Genomic DNA, 17,216 nt, shown 5'->3' with positions numbered 1-17,216 from the left:
GAACGTACCTGGATGGAGTCTTCCCTTCTATCCTTATTTTCTCCTCAGGTGCCTCTTGAGGTTCTTCTTCATCATTTGTCTGATCTGGAGAGTATTCTTCATCTTCTTCGATATTTTCATGATTTACTCGCCTAGGGATGTATCCTTTTTCATCAACCATTACATCAATGTTGTCAACAATTCTTCCAAGTCTTTTATTGTAACACTTATATGCTTTGCTGTGGGGAGAATAACCAAGGAGAATGCCTTCATCTGCTCTAGGTTCAAGTTTTCCAAGTTGTTCATCAGTGTCCCTGATATAGCATTTGCTCCCAAAAATTTTGAAATGCTTTACCGAAGTAGTCTCACCATACTAGAGCTCATGAGGAGTTTGAGTGCTATTCACTCGGACATTTGTTTTGTTGAGAATAACAACCGCCACAAATGCTGCTTCACCCCAGAAGGTTGCGGGAGTCCCAGACTCATCAAGCATAGCACGAGCCATTTGTTGGACCGTTCTGTTCATCCATTCCACCACTCCATTTTGTTGAGGAGTCCTAGCTATAGAGAATTCCCTTCTTATTCCATGTTCTTCATAGAAATCGAAAAATTCATTTGAGGTAAACTCCCCACCTCTGTCAAACCTGAGGCACTTAATTTTGTGATCTGATTCGTTTTCAGCCAAGGCTTTGAAAGATTTGAATTTTTCGAATGCTTCGTCCTTATGTTTCATAAGTCCCAACCAAACCATCCTGCAGAAGTCGTCAATGAATAATATAGAGTATTCTTCTCCTCGAGGTGACCTTGTCCTAAATGGACCACATACATCTGTATGGACTAGTTCAAGAGGCCTGCTGGCTGATCCTTCCTTCTCAGGGAAGTTAGTTCTGGTTTTCTTACCAAACTGACATGATTTACATATGGTGTTGTCTGGAATTTTGATATCTGGAAGACCACGAACTGCCTGGTATTTGCATGCTTTCCTTATTTGTGAAAAGCTTAGATGCCCCAACCTTCAGTGCCATAACCAATGTTCATCATCCTTGCTCAAATAGCATTGTTGTTGTCCTTCTTCAAATATGTATAGATTATTTGGAGTTCTTCTGCCTTTGATCACTGTTTTTCCTGTATCAAGATCACGAACGCTACATCCATTTGATCGAAATATTACCTCGGTTCCTTGATCGCACATCTGACTGACACTCAGTAGATTATGCTTCAAGCCATCAACATATAAAACATTTCCAGCTTTGAACTTTTCTTTCAAATGAGCAGTGCCTTTTCCCTTTACGGCTGCAGGGGTATCATTTCCAAAAGATACTTTCTTACTGTTGTTGGGAAAAGTATCCAATACGGAATAACCCTATCCCACTCTAAGGGTGATAGTACCTCAGCAACAACCGAATGCAAAGCTATTCAAGATTACTTCTTTATGAGATGTAAGAGAGAGGAGGAAGAGATCCACTAATTGTTATCTTCCGCTAATGATTGATCCAATCTTCCCTCTTTGCTGCTTGCTCCCAGCTCCTTGCTCCTTCACTGGCCCAGCTACACAAAGATCCTGCAAAAGCACAAGAAAGGGAAACTACAAGAAGCATACATCCATAACTGATTCAAGGATTAGAATAAATCAAATATACGAGCATCAATACACCATTAAGACACATGCATATAGAAGAACCTCAAATGCTTTATTAATGGAAGAAGTAAAGTTCTGAGAATGTTACAACCATAAGAGGCCCAATCCAGCAACACCTCCCAGCAGAAAGAAGTCTCCTCTTCACCTCCTTCAAAGCAATCACCCAATAGTTCTATGCACAAACCAACAGCACTTCCTTACATTCACAAGATTCCAGCCCCCCTAGACCTCATGAGAGAGCTCTATATATAGGAGATTTGGAGAAAGGATGAGTCAGCTTGAGCTTGGCATGAAGCTGACTAGTGTCCTCTCCCACTTCAGTTCTTGAGTCCACTTGGAGTTTCTTGCTTCCACTTGGAGATCTAGATCCTCTTACTCATCACAAGGCGAATTCCCTGATCCAAGTGTCATTTTGGAAGCTTCCTGGGCATTTGACACCTTGCAGAATGACTGTGCCACTTGGCCAATCTCGCCCAGCGCAGGTAGCCTTCATTGCTTTTGACATTCAGCGCAGGTACAGAGTGGAGCAATTGACATTCAGCGCAGATGCTCAGTGGAGCAGCTGACATGATCCAGAAATAGCTTGTTTTTGAGTGTTTTCAGGTGGAGAACTGATTTTCAGTGCTGTGGTTTGCTGACCTTGTTCCTCTATGGGTAGGAACAACATGTTTAGGGAGTTTGGATCCCTCAGATTATGGAAATTTCATGCTTCATGCTGTTAGGCACAAAAATGTCTATAACAGTTGCCCCCTAAAGTATGAGGTCGTTTATCGGGTGAAATGCTTTATCAGGAGGATCCGAAGTTCATTCAATTGTTGAGAGGTGCCCTGTAATAAAATAAAATACAATACATTATTTTTCATTCTGCTTTCATGATCTAGCTGAGGCGGGCATTCCCATGCTCAGCTTTATAAATTCATTTTGGTACATAGAACAGACGATCGTCTGATGGTAGACTGATAATTCTCTGCTGAAATTATCATCCTTTGAGTAGGATGATCATCTGCTGCAATGATGTACATAACAAATGTCTTTATATTTCCTGAATATATATCGCAGCCTGGATGGATGAAACTAGATCCGGGGTCTTCAAACTCGTTCGATCTTCACTCTAAGTACAAGTCGATCCATGTGAGAATTGCGCTGAAGTCGAACATGGAAGGACATCGCTTGATTACCGGTCAATAATGTAAACCGTTAACAAGCGCGTGAGGAATCACCAATAATGACAATGACCCTCAAGGTACTACAGTACAATTCACGTGGTGTGAATAAAGGATTTGGCGTCGAACACCACGCAAAATCTTCTGGTCGAAGGTCATTGATCTATACCTGTCGTCGGAAGTCAGAAACTTGCCATTGAGGCATGCAAGCTTCAAAGTACTGAGGGGGTTTGTTCCTAGATCAACTTCTTGGATAATGAGCTGAAGTCAACAAGAAGCGATCCGTCAAAGGAGGGCCTTAATGAATCCCACATCAATGACACGGAACGGAGCTAATGATTTTAGTGGAGGTGAAAACAATCTGTGAGATATGATTCAGGGTGGCGATCATGGGTGGATGAAAGATAATGTATGGCAGTGGATGGGACACGATTGACTCTTTCTGAACAACATCTCTTGAACATATAACGACACTGATGTGATGGATCGGTAGCATTACCCCAAATGCGGATGGTTTGGCGAGGACCATGGTGATGAGACCGGTGAATGAAACAACCCAACCCGATGTGATACGGAGGACAAAGTGTCATGTTCAAGAGCGACTTGCTACCATTAGAGCTTTGAGGTTCTCCCAATTTTTCCCCAGTCATTTCTGACCAGTACCTCTTTATTTTTGTCAAGCTTGAGGAGGATAACATATGCTTGTTCTATAACCTGCCCTTCGGGCAATCCCATCGCTATGTTTTACCGAGCCTAGCGATAGGGAAACTCGTTCTCATCTAAAGACAAGTTTGTCGCTATTTAATCATTTTAACGAGTCTAACGACAAGGAAAACTCGGTCCTTTTCATTTTTAGAGAGTATGAAAAGGTACAGAAAGTTAACTCCAAAATTCCTTTTCCGTCATCTAATCCCTTAAGTCCGAAAAAGTATAAAACAATACAGAAGGGATGAGTTTTCGATTACTTTAACGAGCCGAATAAAACAAGCGCTCGACCTTTTTGTGTAATAATCCCTCAGGTCCAAAAAGATTAAAATCTAGAGGAGGGATAGCTCTTCCGGTCACTTTAACGAGCTGGAAGGCCAAAACTCGGCAAACTTTTCATATTTTACAAGTCAGGAGAAAAGAGCTCAAAGAAGACTCGTCTTTTGAGGAACGAGTGATAAACAGGGAGAGCAGCAGATTCCAGGTACAGGTTGGAATTTTCCAATCACGGTAGTGTCACAAGGATGGCTAGGTGAAATCACTCTTCGCAGCTGTTCCTCAAAATGGGTAAACAATCATATGGAGGTGAACGATTGGCCAAATGGAATGGAGGTGGCGGGTGCAAACACGACCAAGGCTTTTATGGCTAATAAATTTACGATCACAATGGTTATTTACCGGTACTGGATTCATTTTTTTAAAGAGCTTGAATGCGCCAAAACACTGCTCAATCTTATGTTTATTTTTTAACGAGCATGAAATATGTGCTAAAACTGCTCGGATCTTCGCTTTTCTATTTTTTAACGAGCATAAATTCCGCGGTAAAACTGCTCGAATCTCGCTTTTCCATTTTTTAAAGAGCATAAATTCCGCGGTAAAACTGCTCGATATACCAGTCATAAGATAAGAAATGTCTCCTGCAAGATTCCAATTTTTATAGAGCTTGCACCTCACATAAGCTATGCTCCTTCTCATCCTTTCTTTATGCAAGTTCGGAAACGGCTAATCCCAAAAACAGATAAATAACCGCTACTAGCTTGCACTCCAAAAGGTTTGCATGCCCCCAGGTATAAAGTACAATTTCAAGGCTGCCCCTACTTATCCGATAAAACATTTGTTTTGAAGGGTGAGGCTTGCCTCTTCCTGGTTACCCAAAGATTGTCTTGTTAACACCATCAAACGAAAACACTTCCTCGGCACTGTCTACCGAAGTAGACAATGGTGAATGACCTTTGTCAGACAAGTAACCTTATCAAAAGAATCCTGTTCTAGAACAACCCCTCTTCCTTCCACGGACGGGGTACGGACTAGTCATATTCCTTCGCGGAAATTCTACTTTATACCCAAGGTTTCCTCTGCCCGAAGCAGACCAGGATGCATGCCCCCTGGGTTCCAATCCCATCTTTCCGATTCGCTCGCACTCATCGGGAAGGAGGACTGGGGGGGGAGACATTTCTTGGGTGAAGAGACCATTCAGGGTTGGTATTTGACTATTTGCGATGCGTGATCCTGGAAATGAAAGTTGGTCTACGAGCTTGACCATTCTTCCTTCGTGTGGAAAACACATTACTCTAAAGAGTGAGGAGACTATAGCTCCCATGCAATATATATAGTCTCGTCCAAGGAGTAGGTTATAATCCAAGGGTCCTTGAACGACCATCACGTTCATTTGAACGGTCTTCCCTTTCAATGTAACAGGTACATTGGGGAGGATCCCTAATGGTCGACTGGTTCCTTTATCAAAACCCGAGAGATTTCTTATCTCAGGCAAAAGCTCTGGGGAACCCAGTGCTTTCCAAGCAATAGAAGAAAGGATACTCACATATGCCCCTTCATCAATGATAGTTCCAGCCATCACCATTCTATAAATTTGGACTATGATTATGAATGGTATACTGGCTGGCAACCGGGGTCTGCCTAGTTGGTTCCAATCAAAGGACACAACCAGGTTGCTTGGTGGTGGGACCGAATACACGGCCGGATACGATCCTGACGATGTTCCTTCCTGCGATAAAGGAATGGGCACATTGCCCTGATGCTCATCAGAATCTGTGTTGATGAAAAGAATCTGGATGGTGTCATCCTTATTCTCTTCAGTGAGGGTGTCATTTGAAGATGAATCTTCAGTGACGGTGTCATTTGAGGATGAAACCTCTGAAGGAAGAACCGGGTCAACTGCCGTATCGACCTTTAGACTTTTGTCTGGTCTGGATTCAGTAGGTTCATTTTCAATGACTGACGCTTCAGCTGACCATTTGAGCAGGCCAGCTGTATTTTCAACCAACGAAGGACTTGGCACGAGTTTTTTGTATCCAGGAGGAAGCATTACCGGTGAAACCGGACGATCTTCCAAAACTCTTTTCGCTTCGTCTAAGAAGGGACAACGATGGATGGCGTGATTGCCTTCACACAATCTACAGGGGGATCTCGCTCCCCCTCTTTGTCTTGAACCTTCACTTTCGCTGGTTGACGGTAAGCATTCAACATGGCTATCAGAGGTTGATGCTCCCGAATTGTGCAAACGAGGTGACCAGTCCCTTAGTATCCGGGGAATACAGGGACAATCTCTATGGAAGTGGTCTCCTCTACATATGACACATGGCGATTTAGGCCCGATCTGTGCTGTGTGTGGATTTTTGTCAGATGTCTTTTGCTTGCCCCCAGTCGCCTTAGGCTCCTTCTTCTTCTTCTCTCTCTTCTTCTTCTCCTTCTTCTCCATGGGAGCTTGGCTTTTGCCAGCCCCACCTTTCGAAGATGAAGGATTGGAGGAAGAGTTATAGGAAGTCGAAGGCTGGTGGGCAGCTCTAGACTCATCTAACTGTTGACTCGACTGTTCAGGAACCATGGTGGTCTGAACTACATTGGTTGAGAATAGCCAAATAGGCAGGCCAATTGTCAGTCCTGGAAGCGACAATGTGGCCATGTGGGGTGCACCAACTTCTCCCCAAGAGGAGAAAGGACTAGGATTTCCATCATGTGGAATTCCTTGGTTGGGGCGTTCCATGTTCTCAACTTAAGATCAACGCGGGAATAGGAGGTGATTATGTTCCGTTTAAAATAAATTTTATAACGACGCTTAGACACAACTTGCTTTTTCACTTTTTAAGAGTCGAGAAAAAGCTAAAGATGACTCTAGTCTCCTTCGATGTTTTAACGAGCCCGAAGTGACAAATGCTCGGCTGAACTTTTTCAGTTATAGAGTTTGAAAAAGGCCAAAAGAAACTGCTCTGGAGTTCTAGGCAGAGGGTGTGCCAAACTTTTCGCAAAACCACAGAATACGTTTTACGGTACGAGTGGTCGATCTTCGTGAATGCTGTGTTCACTGCATTGCGATCAGTAGGGCGGCTGACACGGTTTCCTATTGGATAAAGGCTTTATTCCTACAGGGGTCTCCCAATATAAACGCGACGGTACGTGGGAGCACAAGTCCATATTGATACTTATCGCTTCACCGTGGAGGAATCACCCAACCACTCAACGCTAAGATATCACGTTTAACGACGCCGGAACACGTCTCTAGCTTAGACCTCTATGTGTTTGCGTTATGTTTCAATGCGTTGTTATGTAAATTCAATTTATTTTAAGGTTGATCTTGTTTAGCAGTTTGCCTTTATGGATCACCACGATATGTATGATAACACTCCTAAATGCAGTCTAAAATGATAAGCAAGCTTTTCAATCTTTCAACTTTGAAAATCTTAACTACTGAGGGAAAAGAAAGATAACATCTTTTCACACAGATCATAGAGCACACACTAATGCACTTTTTCCTAAATCAACATGCAAGCTGTCATAATGCACATGCACAATGCAAGTATTTCTTTTCTCTTTCTTAATGTTGGCGTAATGCAAAAAGAAAGCTGTTGTATAATTTTGAATTCAATTTCAAGTGAAAGCAAACAAGCTTGTCCAAAATCAAAAGACACCTTAAGATTTACTTGTTTCGACACTAGAAATATATAAACTCAAACCAAATGACGAAAGCAAAAGCTCAATCAGCTATGAACAGCAAACAAACTAACTCTTAAGATCAAAACGACACTTTATCACAGGTCTAGATCTAAGAGGTCACAGCAAGACTAGTTCACTTTCGTTATGGGAAACTGTAAATGCACAAGAAATACACAAAGAACAAACACAGTTTCTTTATACAACCGAGGTGGAATAGTGACAAGGAAAGTTGGTTTCAGATAGGTCCACTGACTGGTAACAAACAGCAAAAACAAGAGTGAAAACAGGGCAAGAAACAGCAGGAAACCCCAGTAGCACAAAGCAAGACTGGTCCAGCGCAGGTGGGACACTGTCTGTTTGACCTTCAGCGCAGGTAGCCCCTTCAGGAACTGCGCTGAAATGCAGACAGCCTTTGTACAGCCTGCACTGAAGAACGAAACTTTCGTTTCTCTTGGTTTCCGGGTCACGGATTGCTCAAAAATTCACAGTTTTTGCTCAAATCAGAAGCTATCAGTCAAGGACACACTAAGGGATGACAAGGAGGATGAAAAGCTATCACTAAGAGCTCATTAGAGTCCTTGTGGATCAGCTCTTCAAATCATAAACTTGCCCAGAAACTGAGCTAGAGTAGCTGCCCTCTACTTTGTATTTGAAGGATCCAAATACAGTTCGATTCAGTACTCCCTTTGTTTATGAAATGAATAGAAAAAACACAAATAACCAACAAGATACGTTCCCCAGCGGAGTCGCCAATTTGTTGTTGGGAAAAGTATCCAATACGGAATAACCCTATCCCACTCTAAGGGTGATAGTACCTCAGCAACAACTGAATGCAAAGCTATTCAAGATTACTTCTTTATGAGATGTAAGAGAGAGGAGGAAGAGATCCACTAACCGTTATCTTCCACTAATGATTGATCCAATCTTCCCTCTTTGCTGCTTGCTCCCAGCTCCTTGCTCTTTCACTGGCCCAGCTACACAAAGATCCTGCAAAAGCACAAGAAAGGGAAACTACAAGAAGCATACATCCATAACTGATTCAAGGATTAGAATAAATCAAATATACAAGCATCAATACACCATTAAGACACATGCATATAGAAGAACCTCAAATGCTTTATTAATGGAAGAAGTAAAGTTCTGAGAATGTTACAACCATAAGAGGCCCAATCCAGCAACACCTCCCAGCAGAAAGAAATCTCCTCTTCACCTCCTTCAAAGAAATCACCCAATAGTTCTATGCACAAACCAACAACACTTCCTTACATTCACAAGATTCCAGCCCCCCTAGACCTCACGAGAGAGCTCTATATATAGGAGATTTGGAGAAAGGATGAGTCAGCTTGAGCTTGGCATGAAGCTAACTAGTGTCCTCTCCCACTTCAGTTATACTTCAGTTCTTGAGTCCACTTGGAGTTTCTTGCTTCCACTTGGAGATCTAGATCCTCTTACTCATCACAAGGCAAATTCCCTGATCCAAGTGTCATTTTGGAAGCTTCCTGGGCATTTGATACCTTGCAGAATGACTGTGCCACTTGGCCAATCTCACCCAGCGCAGGTAGCCTTCATTTCTTTTGACATTCAGCGCAGGTACAGAGTGGAGCAGTTGACATTCAGCGCAGATGCTCAGTGGAGCAGCTGTCATGATCCAGAAATAGCTTGTTTTTGAGTGTTTTCAGGTGGAGAACTGATTTTCAGTGCTGTGGTTTGCTGACCTTGTTCCTCTAGGGGTAGGAACAACATGTTTAGGGACTTTGGATCCCTCAGATTATTGACATTTCATGCTTCATGCTGTTAGGCACAAAAATGTCTATAACACTTACCCTTTTCTAAAGCAGTATATGATTCAAGTTTTTCTTTATAACCTGTCATATGCTTCGAACATCTGTTGTCGATGTACCATAGATTTTCCTGTCCTTCTGCATAAAAGATTATCCCACATCTTTCTGGTTATGGTTCCTTTATTCTCCATGTTCGGGTGCTTGAGGCTTGTTCCTTTTTCTGCCGAAAACTGCTCCTGCATTCAAAATCTTCATGACCGAAGTTATTACAAATAGAACATTCAATTTCATTTTCAAGGGCCGAAAAGTTGTTATAGGTCCTTTTCGTAATCCTGGTCATACTTCTTTGTTTTTGAGCTTCTCTAGTCATGATTGTCTTATAGGCAACACATTGAGCTGCTTTGTGACCAAAGTTATGGCAAGAGAAACATTGGCCATTGAAGAAACTTCTGTGATTATCAAATCTACCAGCCAAATGATTGTAATTTCTACTGTCATCCATTCTTGAAGCAAATTGAGAAGTTTTTACCTGTGGCTGGTTGTAGCTTTTGTTCACCCTTAAGATGGATTGCCCCTGGTTTACCTGGTAGTCTCTGTTTGTTCTTGATGTAATTCGTCCCTGCTTTACCTGATGATCTCCATCGGGCTTTTGCTCATTCCTCCTTGTTGCATCAAGATAACTCTTTGAGGTGGATGCTTGAGATGTTTCTCCATTATAACCTAGACCTGTCTTAATTAGAGGAGAACATTGTACATTGATAATCTCATCCAGAGTTTCAGATCCTTTAACAAACTTAAGATTAAAAACCTTTGTTTTCTTAATTTCTTTTCTAAGGCCAACAATTTGACATTCTAACTTTTCAAGAGATTTTTCTTTTTCATCAAGTTGAAATTGCAGAGTATCAATGATCACATTCTTTTCTTCTAAACATGTCTTGAGTCTAGAAATCTCTTCATAAAAGTCATCCACATCTATAGCATCCATGTAATCATCATCTTCAAAAGCCATTAAAAGTTTATAATCATTACCTCATTCATCTTTGTCACTATTTGATAGGCCATCACTGTCTTCTTGAGTGTAGTAACTTTTCTTAGTTGTATTATGTTTCTTGTTCCATCTAATAGGTTCCTTCCCTTTGTCAATCTTATCCTTGTGAGGACATTTGGCAGCATAGTGACCGACTCTTCCACAAGCAAAGCATTTGAAAGGTAACTTACCTCAGAACCGTCCAGTACCCCGTTGAAGATTTCTGACAAAATTTGATTCTTCTTCTTCTTCTGACACATGTCATGACTCGTAGTACTCGCCTTTGCCTGAAGCCTTGAAGGCAACTTCTCTCCTGTTTGATGGACCTCCTTTCCTCATTTCATAAGCAGTTAGAATTCCATGCAGCTGTGACATTTTAAGGCTTTGTAGATTCTCTTTTTTCTTCTATAGCAGAAACTTAAGATTCAAACCTAGGGGACAAAGATCTTAGAACTTTTTCAACCACAACAGCCTCTTTTATTTCTTCACCCAAATTTTTCATACAATTAACAATCTCATCTACACGAAGAAAATAGTTAGCCACACTTTCATCATTATACATCCTGATATTTTCATACTGAATCCTGAGGGTTTGAAGTTTTGCTCTTTTTACCTGATCATCTCCTTCATAGCTCAGAACAATCTTGTCCCATATCTCTTTTGAAAATTTAAATTGCATTACCTTGACAAATTCTGATTGAGATAGGCATCCTAATAGAGTATTGACCGCCTTTGCATTTGTTTCATATTTCTTCTTCTAAGCCGGATCTGTAGGAGTTGCTGATTGAAAAGTATACCCTGTATCTATGATATCCCAGACTTCTGTAACAAGAGATTGAAGATAGGCAGTAACTCTTACCTTCCAATAAACGAAGTTTGTCCCATCAAAAATCGGTGGCCTGATTGATGCTTCCCTCTCGTAGTTGCTCATGATGCAAGATATTTCTTCAAGCGATCAAGCTTCTTCTGAAGAACTTGCTCTGATACCAATTGTTGGAAATAATACTGAGAGGGGGGTTGAATCAGTATTATTAAATTCTTTTCAATATGCCTTCCAGATTTATACTTTAATTTATTCTTCAGATATTGATCATTAATTTGTATGTCAGTGCCATATAATAATGAACAAGAACAAGAAAAATAGATAATCACACCAAAGAACACCAGATATAAGGTGGAAACCCAATGTGGGTGAAAACCACCTGCTGCAATATGTCTCTATCTTCTTTCAATTAGAAACTTCTTTTACAAGGATTTTTTACTGGTACAGTCCTTTACCAGTACGCAGGCTGCAACCTACAGAGAGCTACAACTCTCTCTCGTTTTCCAGTCTCTCCTGGAAGGGAGCTACAACCCCCTTTGCTCTTCTACTTCTTTAAGGACCACGTTTCATTAATTTTCAGACTGGATCCAAGAAGATCAAATAATCATCAAGTACATGCAAATCACCCAATCTCCTTATACAATCAACCAATGAATCACCCAACTTCTCAGAATGTTGTAAACAGAAAAGTAATACTAGAAATCTAAACCCAGAACTCTGCAGAAAAAGATAAAAGACAGCCAACAAATGATTCAAGACAGGTCCGCAACTTCACCGATATAACCTTGCGGATATCCGCAGTCTTTCTGTGCCTGAACTGCGCAGATCCACACTCTATCCTTCTGCTACTCTGCGTACCACCGCACCTTCCCCTTATGCTGAACTGTGTACCTCAACTCAGATACACACTGCACTGTCTATCTGACCACGTACCTCCACATTGTTCCTTCTGTGCCTCTATGTATCTCCGCACTTTGCTTTCTTCTACGTTGCGTACCTCGTACTACGCCTTCTGTTGCGTTGCGTACCCCCGCACTACGTCTTTTCCTGCACTGCATACCCCGCACCAACGCTGTGGATCACCTGCGAACCTATGATTATGGCCAAATTAACAGTCTTCCATGTGCCACAGTCAGTCAGATCCACAGATCTGATCATGCGCTCCAGAGTTCACGACTTATCAATAGATTCGCCTTAAGATTTCTCCTTGATTTAGATCTAGCTTTGTAAAACCAAACATCCAAAATTTCAGATCTTAAGATATTCAATTTTCACAAGTGACCAGCCAAGTGATGTCCTTCCCCTTTTTATAGTCAAACCCTTATCCACACCATGGGACAAAACCATCAAAAACTAATACAAGGGATCCAAACCGGGGTTCAATAAATTAGATCCTATACCACGGGCCAAAACCATAGGATCGTAAAAGACGGGCTAAATACCAAGGGCAAATCATAGGATACCCCATGTGAGTGCGCTCCTCTGCATTGGAGCGAGTGAACTGGGGGACCGCACCTTATGAACGCTAAACCTGCGGGTATGTCCGCACTCCCTGGACGGCGAACCTGCGGGTCCGCACCTTTTGAACAATGCACCTGTGAACCTCTTATTTTCCATAATTTTAAGGGCCTAAAAAGAGTTTTGCCACTTGAGTGAGTTGCCATCAAGTACAACACCTGTACCATAGAGCCAAACCAGAATCATAATGCCAACAGATTTTGTAGAGAATTACACATTTGTTGCACAAAATGAAATAATAAGTGAATATTATCAATCTGACCAAGTCTCTATGCTTGTCCATATTCTATATAGACATGCTGAGAAAAATGTTGATGATATGAAAAGAACTAGTGAGCATCGACATAATATTAAAGAATATCACTATTATATCAGCAATGATCGTACAAACGATACACATTTTGTACACCATTGTTTTGATCAGATTTATGACTCATTAAAAGGTTGTGAAATAAAATTCAATGAACATTGGATATGGTGAGATGGATGCATAGGTCAATTCAAATATTCACGATCATTATTTACATATGAAGCAGAAACAATAAAAGTGGCTTGAAAATTTTATTAAATTAAAAAAAAAAAAGATTACCGAAATGTGTTTTCATTTGATAAAGAAAATATTTTTGTTTTTGTCCTATTTGCATAAAGGACACACAATCGAATGATGTTTCTGAAAACAATATGTATGTAAAACCTTGGCAACATACAAAACTAAATACAAAGGGGAAAATGTGAGTTGCAAGCTTTGAATAGATAGAATTAGAGGATACTATAGTATCATCTGAAGCTGATTGAGTTTCGGATCTTGTTATAGAAGGTAACATTTCAATTGATTTCAATATCTATATATATATATATATATATATATATGTATGTTTTATGTTTTTAAAATCAATGTGTAAAAGTATCTAGATAATAGTTAAAATATAAAGCTCTAGAAATAGATAGTAAAATCAAGTCCATATTCATAAGGTTAATTTCATGTAAATTATGACCTAAATTTACACTTTTTTTATTGTGGAGGAGATGCTTTTTCCTTACTTTCACCCACTAACAACATATAAAATGTCAAGTATTATTTGATGTAGTGTACTAAACGAAAAATGAAGTTATTCAAAGACTATGATGATAACGGTTTTATATATGAAAGAGAGTTTATTATACTAAAAGGTTATTTTTTCCAAGATACTCACCAAAATGAAAGTAATGTTTACTTTCAGGACTATCAACCTGATGTCATAAGTTGTCAATATAGTCACTCGGTGTATGTAGTGCGCATAAAGGTTATAGAAGTTCAATAAAAAAAATTGAAAATTAAAAAATGGAAAATTTCAAAAGTTGACTATGAATAGATCATTGAAGATGGCATTCCATTAGAATTTTTTGAATTGAACAACCCAACAATTTCTTAGATACTTGGATTCATCTTTGAGAAATTAGAGTCAAGTACATTGTCAAGATTTCTTTTTGTGCACTCTTAAGTTTTACATTCTTAAGAATGTGATGGTGTGAAAGTGATCTTCATTGGGTCTTTTATTGAGTTACAAAGTTATATGTATACTGCTTGTTATGCAGACATGTATTGGGGATTTACTGCTCAATTAATTTGTGATGTATACTACATTATTACTATCCTATTAATTTATCATTGTAGTCGGTTGAGTCGAGTGCTATTACTTCTCTATTAATTTGTGATTTTGGTTGGTTGAGTCATTTACTAAGAATCATTTACTAACATTATAGGAATGACTAAATGAAAAATGTACCAACTAAATGAAAATTTACTTTCATTTCTACATATTCATGAACTTAAATTATAAGCAAACCTTTAAAAGGATCAAACCATATACATGCATCACGCAAATTGTTATCAATGTTTTACATCTACATTGAATTATAATTGATTCATTCAAATGAAAAATGCAGACCACATTTTGTAATTTGCATTTTTAATAGATTCATTTGAAATAAGCTTTCAAGACAAAACAACTTTAAACAAAACCTAAGAATCATCTACTAACATTATAGGAATGATTGAAAGAAAAATGTACCAACTAAATGCAAATATGTAAAACATTTAAACACATCAATCCATGCATGCATCATGAAAATTGTGGGCCATGTTTTATAATGCAATTTTATGTAACTTATGTAAATGTTCATTCAAAGAAATCTATATTAAAATTTAAATATCAACTGACATCCATAGTATCCTTTCTATACATGAATGCAAAATGTACATGCACCATATTTTATAATGCAATTTTAGGTTATCATTGTTTTATACATCTACGTCGAATTATACTTGATTCATTCAAATGCAAAATGCAGACCACATTTTGTAATTTAAAATTTTAATAGATTCATTTTAAATAAGTCAAGACAAAATAACTTAAAAAAAAAAACTAAGAATCATCTACTAACATTATAGGAATGATTGAATGCAAAATGTACCAACTACATGCAAATATGTAAAACATTTAAAAGCATCAAGCCATGCATGCATCATGCAAATTGTGGGCCACATTTTATAATGAAATTTTATCTAACTTATGTAAATGTGCAATCAAAGAACTTTATATTAAAATTTAACTATCGAACGACATCCATAGTAGCCTTTCTATACATGAATGAAAAATGTACATGTACCATATTTTATAATGCAATTTTAAGTTATCATTTTTTTAGACATCTACATCGAATTATACTTGATTCATTCAAATACAAAATGTAGACCACATTTTGTAATTTGCAATTTTAATAGATTCATTTTAAATACATCAAGACAAAACAACTTTAAGCAAAACCTAAGAATCATCTACTAGCATTATACGAATGATTGAATGCAAAATGTACCAACTAAATGAAAATTTACTTTCATTGAACTACATATTCATGAACTTAAATATGTAAAACCTTGTTTTAAGCATCAAACCGTACATTAATTGTAGCATGAAAAATGTACATAAAATCCAAAATTAGCATGTATTAAATGCAAATTTACTTTCATTGCACTACATATTCATGAACTTAAATACGTAAAACCAAGTTTTAAGCATCAAATCATACATCAGTTGTATCATGTAAAATGTACATAAACTCCAAAATTAGCATGTACTAAATGCAAATTTACTTTCATTGCACTATATATTCATGAACTTAAATATGTAAAACCAAGTTTTAAGCATCAAACCATACATCTATTGTACCATGAAAAATGTAAATAAACTCCAAAATTAGCATGTATCAAATCATAATAAAGAGTTCAACATTTAAAATATTTCCAAATTTTTAAAATATATAATAAAAAGTTGTCAAATAATAAGTTGCATCAATTCATAATAAACAATTTTACTTTAAATATATCCAAAAATTGTATCATGATATAAGTAAATATAACATTAAAAAATTGTCAAATAAAAGTTGCATAAATTTAGACAATCTTGCTCTAATATATGATCTATCAACCTCCTAGTGCTCTGATATGAATCATGGGTGCCTTGCACAAAATGTTTAATTGCATATATACATAAGATTATGTACTTTAGAATTAAAATTTAATGTTTTAAAATTAAATGAGAATGCAAGATCATCAAAACAAAATTATAAAAAATTACAAATTCCATGCAATCCCTCATGGTGTTCGCCCTCCATTGTGCCCTTTTTGTGTTCATCTTGCATTTCACCCTCCTAGATGTCTTGTACAATACATGTACATGTATATATTAGAAATTTTAAATTTCATGTATTAAAATGCATAAACTCACAATATTATAAAAATCGTTACATGACCTTTTCAATTTGTTTAGATGATCCTATCCTCATTGTCAACTCCATCACTAAAGTCCCTGGACAATGAAATAATCCCAAACCTAAAATTCCAAAATTTTAAAATTATAAGATAAATCTACAAATCATATTTTAATGAAACTTTCACTTCAATTTATAACAAAACATAAGTGAAATTTTCAATAGTTGTGGCATGTCTCCTAATAGGGAGGAAGAGTGTGGCGCTATGTTGAAAATATCGATCAGAATCAGAATATTTTAACATTTAATTATATATACATTTAATTATTTCTTTTAAAAACATGTCAGCTCAAAATATATGGATATAATAAAAGTAGAATAATAACTATATAAACATGAACTCTTCAAAAAAACTAACATCTATCAAAATATCTTCATTGGAATGTGAACCTGAGACCGTGAAATTATCAAAATTTTCATTCAACAAATGAGTTAACTACAAATGGTGAACATATGATACATTTTTGTTAGATTATATCTAAGAAAATAAAAAAATGTATGTGAATCAACACTAACACATACATTACAAGTTACATTAAAATATCAACCCTGAGCATCAACACATATTGATCCCACACCCTCTTCTTCACGAACAATTAGGTGTTTCCAACCATTATGACAACCTTTGCATATGATTTAAGTTCTTAAGTATTCATATTATCTATCTCCTCATCTATTTTATATACATAACTTGCATGTGCATTAGCTCCTTCTCTTTTTTGATTTAGATTGATATTAAATCCAGACAATGTACCTTGTATTTTATCTATAATGGCATCCCTTCCTTCTTGACTAATTTGAGAAGTGGCATCCATCTCTG

Source organism: Pinus tabuliformis, chromosome 5_1 (assembly GCF_031772625.1).
Source record: "Pinus tabuliformis cultivar Carrire ecotype Pingquan chromosome 5_1, CPIR1, whole genome shotgun sequence".
In the NCBI taxonomy this organism is placed as follows: domain Eukaryota; kingdom Viridiplantae; phylum Streptophyta; class Pinopsida; order Pinales; family Pinaceae; genus Pinus; species Pinus tabuliformis.
Note: the sequence above shows the minus strand (reverse complement) of the source record.